Source organism: Elaeis guineensis, chromosome 16, assembly GCF_000442705.2.
Source record: "Elaeis guineensis isolate ETL-2024a chromosome 16, EG11, whole genome shotgun sequence".
Classification (NCBI taxonomy): Eukaryota; Viridiplantae; Streptophyta; class Magnoliopsida; order Arecales; family Arecaceae; genus Elaeis; species Elaeis guineensis.
Window position 1 is genome coordinate 21735438 of NC_026008.2, and position 5522 is coordinate 21740959.

At 47.1% G+C, this 5522-nt stretch overlaps 1 pseudogene; it reads left to right on the forward strand.

The window, feature by feature from the left end:
- LOC140854248 (uncharacterized) overlaps positions 1–3733 on the forward strand; it is a 15160-nt pseudogene extending 11427 nt beyond the window's left edge.
- Positions 3734–5522: the final 1789 nt, after the last annotated feature.

A 5522-nucleotide genomic window follows, 5' to 3' on the forward strand; every position in this document is an offset into this window, starting at 1 on the left:
TCTGCTGTCGATGGCGGAGCCCGGCTCCCGTAGGAGTCCGGGCGGAGCCGTTCTGCTGTCGATGGAGGAGCCCGGCTCCCGTAGGAGTCCGGGCGGAGCCGCTCTGCTGTCGATGGAAGAGCCCGGCTCCCGTAGGAGTCCGGGCGGAGCCGTTCTGCCGTCGATGGCGGAGCCCGGCTCCCGTAGGAGTCCGGGCGGAGCCGTTCTGCCGTCGATGGCGGAGCCCGGCTCCCGTAGGAGTCCGGGCGGAGCCGTTCTGCCGTCGATGGCGGAGCCCGGCTCCCGTAGGAGTCCGGGTGGAGCCGTTCTGCCGTCGATGGTGGAGCCCGGCTCCCGTAGGAGTCCGGGCGGAGCCGTTCTGCTGTCGATGGAGGAGCCCGACTCCCGTAGGAGTCCGGGCGGAGCCGTTCTGCTGTCGATTTCGGCTGCGGGTATTTTATACCCAACACCAGTCCCCCTACTTCCGAGTTTGAATTTCAAGCGAAGGAAGTACACAGAGAGAGATGTGCGCAGCCAGAATTGCCCCTTCAAACCTTGCGCACGGCCGCCCCCATTTAATGCGCGCACGTCAGAGTCCATTTTTCGGTGAAGGTGACTTGAAAAGTCTTTTCGGAACCCCCGTTAAAATGCGATCCCAAGCATCGCTTTGCGGGAATTTGTGAGCGGTCAACCCTTGATGGCGGTCAACCCTTGATGGTGCTGCGAAGACACAGGGCCCTTCCTCTAGCGCCAATCCTGTTGGTGCAAAAATTCGCTTGCGCCGGAGAAGCTGGAGTCGGGGAAGCCGCGGTCGCCGTCGGGACCTGCAAGGAAAGTCTAAATCGGAGGTGGGGTTGCTCCGGCAAGACCCTCCGACGCTCAAGTCAGTTTTCTGCTTCAACAAGAATGGAGTGCTCGAACGAAGAATTTAGCAGAGTTTTGAGATAAGAAAGAATAAGCTTAAAGGATAACATATCTGGGTCTCCTTTTTATAGGCGGAGGAGGCAAGGGATTGATGGCGACGTTTGTAACTGCCTGGTAGTGGGCCGCCCATGGTCAGAGGAATTGATTGCGAAAGATAGTGGGGTAGACCCGTGGCTATCGCCATAGCCTGCCATGTAGGACCTGTTGCAGGTAGTGGGGCGGTGTCCGTCGCCGCTAGTTGTCAGCGAGTAGTGGGATCATGCAGCACCTGCCGCAGGGAGCGGAGCAGAATCGTGGCCGTTGGTACAGTCTGTCAGAGAGTAGTGGGTCCGCCGCAGGGGGGGTGGAGCCACGCGGGATCCGCTACAGGAAGCGGAACAGGATCATGGCTGTTATTGTTATCTGCCAAGGGATGCGAATCTGTTGATCGAGGCTCGACAGTGGTCGGAGTTCGGCTTTTGCAGGGGTTCGGGAGGAGTCCCCCCTTCGGTTGAGGTCGTGGGTGGAGTCCGGCTCCAGTAGTTGATACTGAGGTCGGAGCTTGGCTCCCGTAAGAGTCCGGACGGAGCCGCCCTGCTGCTGATGGCGGAGCACGGCTCCCGTAGGAGTCTGAGCGGAGCCGTTCTGCTGTCGATGGCGGAGCCCGGCTCCCGTAGGAGTCCGGGCGGAGCCGTTCTGCTGTCGATGGCGGAGCCCGGCTCCCGTAGGAGTCCGGGCGGAGCCGCTCTGCTATCGATGGAGGAGCCCGGCTCCCGTAGGAGTCCGGGCGGAGCCGTTCTGCCGTCGATGGTGGAGCCCGGCTCCTGTAGGAGTCCGGGCGGAGCCGTTCTGCCGTCGATGGCGGAGCCCGGCTCCCGTAGGAGTCCAGGCGGAGCCGTTCTGCCGTCGATGGCGGAGCCCGGCTCCCGTAGGAGTCCAGGCGGAGCCGTTCTGCCGTCGATGGCGGAGCCCGGCTCCCGTAGGAGTTCGGGCGGAGCCGTTCTGCCGTCGATGGCGGAGCCCGGCTCCTGTAGGAGTCCGGGCGGAGCCGTTCTGCTGTCGATGGAGGAGCCCGGCTCCCGTAGGAGTCCGGGCGGAGCCGTTCTGCCATCGATTTCGGCTGTGGGTATTTTATACCCAACACCGATCAAATATCATTTTAAAAAATATATGTTGAGGTTTATTCCCCAATTTCTTTTTTTGAACTCTTTTGCCTTTAGATAGCTATTCACCATTTTGGAGCTTAGCAAGCTATAGAGCTTTGGCTTGTATTCTCTAGTATCCAAGTCTATGCTTCATGTTATTTTGCAAGTCTGCACTTCTGATGCTTCCAATATATATTTAGAATACTTCTACTATTCCTTTTAATATATTTGTAGGAGAAAAATACGTAGGTCGAGAATATTTCAAGGTGGCATTGAGTTAGTATACTATATTAAATAAATTTTTGTAAAGGTTCTTAAAAGTGAGCAAGGTAGACTGACATTGAATTACAAAAGTTAAGCTTGAAATTGGAGGCTCAATACTTCGCTATTAATCACATACTTTAGGTATTATAATAGAAATATCATTTCTTTTCAATATAGTGTGTATAAATAATGTTGGATGTATAAATATGTTGTTGTGTTTGTCTGTGTAAGTCAAAAAAATTACAGAAATCTCATACAAGCTCATTTATGAATAGTTTGGCAACACGATGGCCACATAGTTTTGGATACATAATAGAGTGATTGGTTGGCGAAGGAAAGAGGATGACCTATCACCGATTAAATTAAGGAGATTGTTGCGATTCTATCATCTTGAACTTCTATATCTGAGCATTTGGCGAGGAAAGGAGCTTGCCATATCCATGATTCATTGGAAGATTTCAAGGAGAAGCTTCCAGAAGAAACCTAAGTAGTGTTGTAAAGTTGCAAGTAGATATAGTTGGTGACAAGCATTGCTTATCCCTCTTTTGTTTTTGTAGGAGATTGCAATACAAACTTCTTAGCTATTTATAGGCCTTCTATAGTTTTAGATGGCTACCATTTAAAGGAGAAGCTCAGAGGTGTGATGATGGCTGCTTTAACATTTGATGAAAATAGTTGTTTGTTTTTAGCTGCTTTTGGTATAGTAGAATCTAAAAATAGTGGTAGTTGGACTTAATTGATTTTTAGAGGTCCTTAAAGAAGCAATTGGAACTCTAGAAAGTTTAGTAGTCGTATCATATCGACAAAAGGGCCTAGAAGAAGTACAATATATATATATATATATATATATATATATATATATATATATATATATATATATATATATATATATATATATATATATATATATATATATATCCTCAATTAGAATATAGAAAATGCATAAGACATTTGTACAAAAACTTCCAAACAAGGTTCCTAGGAGATTGGTTTAAAATCAAGGTATAGGAAGCTACAAAGGTATTCATAAAAGTTCAGTATGATAATTTCATAGATCAAATTAAGAAAGCTAGCTTGGAGGCATTCAAGTATCTTAATGCTAAAGACTTTGGTTTATGGAGTAGATCTTAGTTTGACATCATAGCTAGGTACCCTACATAATAAACAACTTTTCAGAGACATTCAATACCTAAATTTCTGAGACAAGACATAGACCAGTTCTTGATTTATTAGATGATGCGAGCCAAAAAATTATGGTGAAGATAAAATCTAGAAGGAGAATGGATGCCCCTTGAAAGAAGAATTTAGTTCCTATAGTAATGAAGTATATAAGAGACATCAACCTTAAATTAGGTGATTATACTATTTATAAAACCAGCGATTACAATAAAGTAGAAGTAATTGAGACTAACGAAAAATATGAAGTAATTCTAAATGAATGAAGTTTCTCTTATCATGTGTGGGAGGTGTCAAGCATTCCTTATGTACATACTGTAGCCTTCATTTGTAATATAAGAGGTGCAAGTTTGAAAAATTATGTCTAAGAGTAATGCACCATTGCGAAGTAGAAGAATACCTATATATTAGAAATTAGATCATTACCTAACAAGGCCCAATGTATGAAAGTTGATATTAAATACAAAATACTACCTCCTAAGTTCAATTTAATACTCATGGAAGGCCAAAAATGAAGAGAATTAGAGGTACAAATAGGAATACATCAAAGAAAATACACAAATTTATGCATAGTAGTTGGCTTGGGCATCATGCAAATACTTGTAAAGACCCAATAGTAGAGGAATCTCAAGTCTCAATGTCATCATCTCTCGTACCGAATGATCCAGTAGATCATCAAACTTGATGTGGATCACTTTTGCAACTATGAGCATTCAAAAAGATCATCTGACTCTATATGGATCATTTTGGCCACTTTAAGTATCCAAAAGGAGCACCAAATTTGATGTGGGCTACTATAACCATTATTAGTATTAAGGAGGACAATTATATTTGATGTGGATCACTTTGGCCACTATAGATATCTAGGAGGATCAGTAGATATAATGTGGACTATTTTGGTTATGATAAGTATCTAAGAGGATTATCCAACTCAAAGTGGATCACTTTGATCACGATGAGCAAGGCTAGATGGGGTCCAGGAATGAGATATACCATATCAAGAAGCCAATTGCATTTCAAATTTTAGGAGGTCATAACGTAGTTATAGATGTCTAATTGAGATGATCTTTTTTTTTTTTTGAAATTAGATATTTTTTTTGAAATCTGCAATTTTGGGCAAATCCTCTAGGAGGTTGAATTGGGCCAAAATTTCATCATTTGGGCTTCAAAAGAGGAATGGGTCAAACAAAAACTTTTATTTTTGGATAGACTTTGATTGAAGGTTATCTTTCAATCTATGAAGAAATATGTTGGTGCAAAAATCCGCTTGCGCCGGAGAAGCTGGAGTCGGGGAAGCCGCGGTCGCCGCCGGGACCTGCAAGGGAAGTCTAAACCGGAGGTGGGGTTGCTCCGGCAAGACCCTCCGACGCTCAAGTCAGTTCTCTGCCTCAACAAGAATGGAGTGCTCGAACGGAGAATTTAGCAGAGTTTTGAGATAAGGAAAATGAGCTTAAAGAATAACGTATCTGGGTCCCCCTTTTATAGGCGGAGGAGGCAACGGATTGATGGCGACGTTTGTAACCGTCTGGTAGTGGGCCGCCCATGGTCAGGGGAATTGATTGCGAAAGATAGTGGGGTAGACCCGTGGCTATCGTCATAGCCCGCCACGTAGGGCCTGTTGCAGGTAGTGGAGCGACGTCCGTTGCCGCTAGTTGCCAGCGAGTAGTGGGATCATGCAGCACCTGCCGCAGGGAGCGGAGCAGAATCGTGGCCGTTGACACAGCCTGTCAGAGAGTAATGGGTCCACCGCAGGGGGTGATGGAGCCGCACGGAATCCGCTACAGGAAGTGGAACAGGATCATGGTGGTTATTGTGATCTGCCAGGGGGCGCGGATCTGCTGATCGAGGCTCGACAGTGGTCGGAGTTCGGGAGGGGTCCTCCTGCAATTTAAAATTAAAGGCGAGGTCCGGCTCTCGTAGGAGTCCGGATGGAGCTTGCCAGCAGTTGATACTGAGAGCGGAGCCCGGCTCCCGTAGGAGTCCGGGCGGAGCTGTGCTGCTGTCGGCGGTGGAGCCCGGCTCCCGTAGGAGTCCGGGCAGAGCTACGCTGCTGTC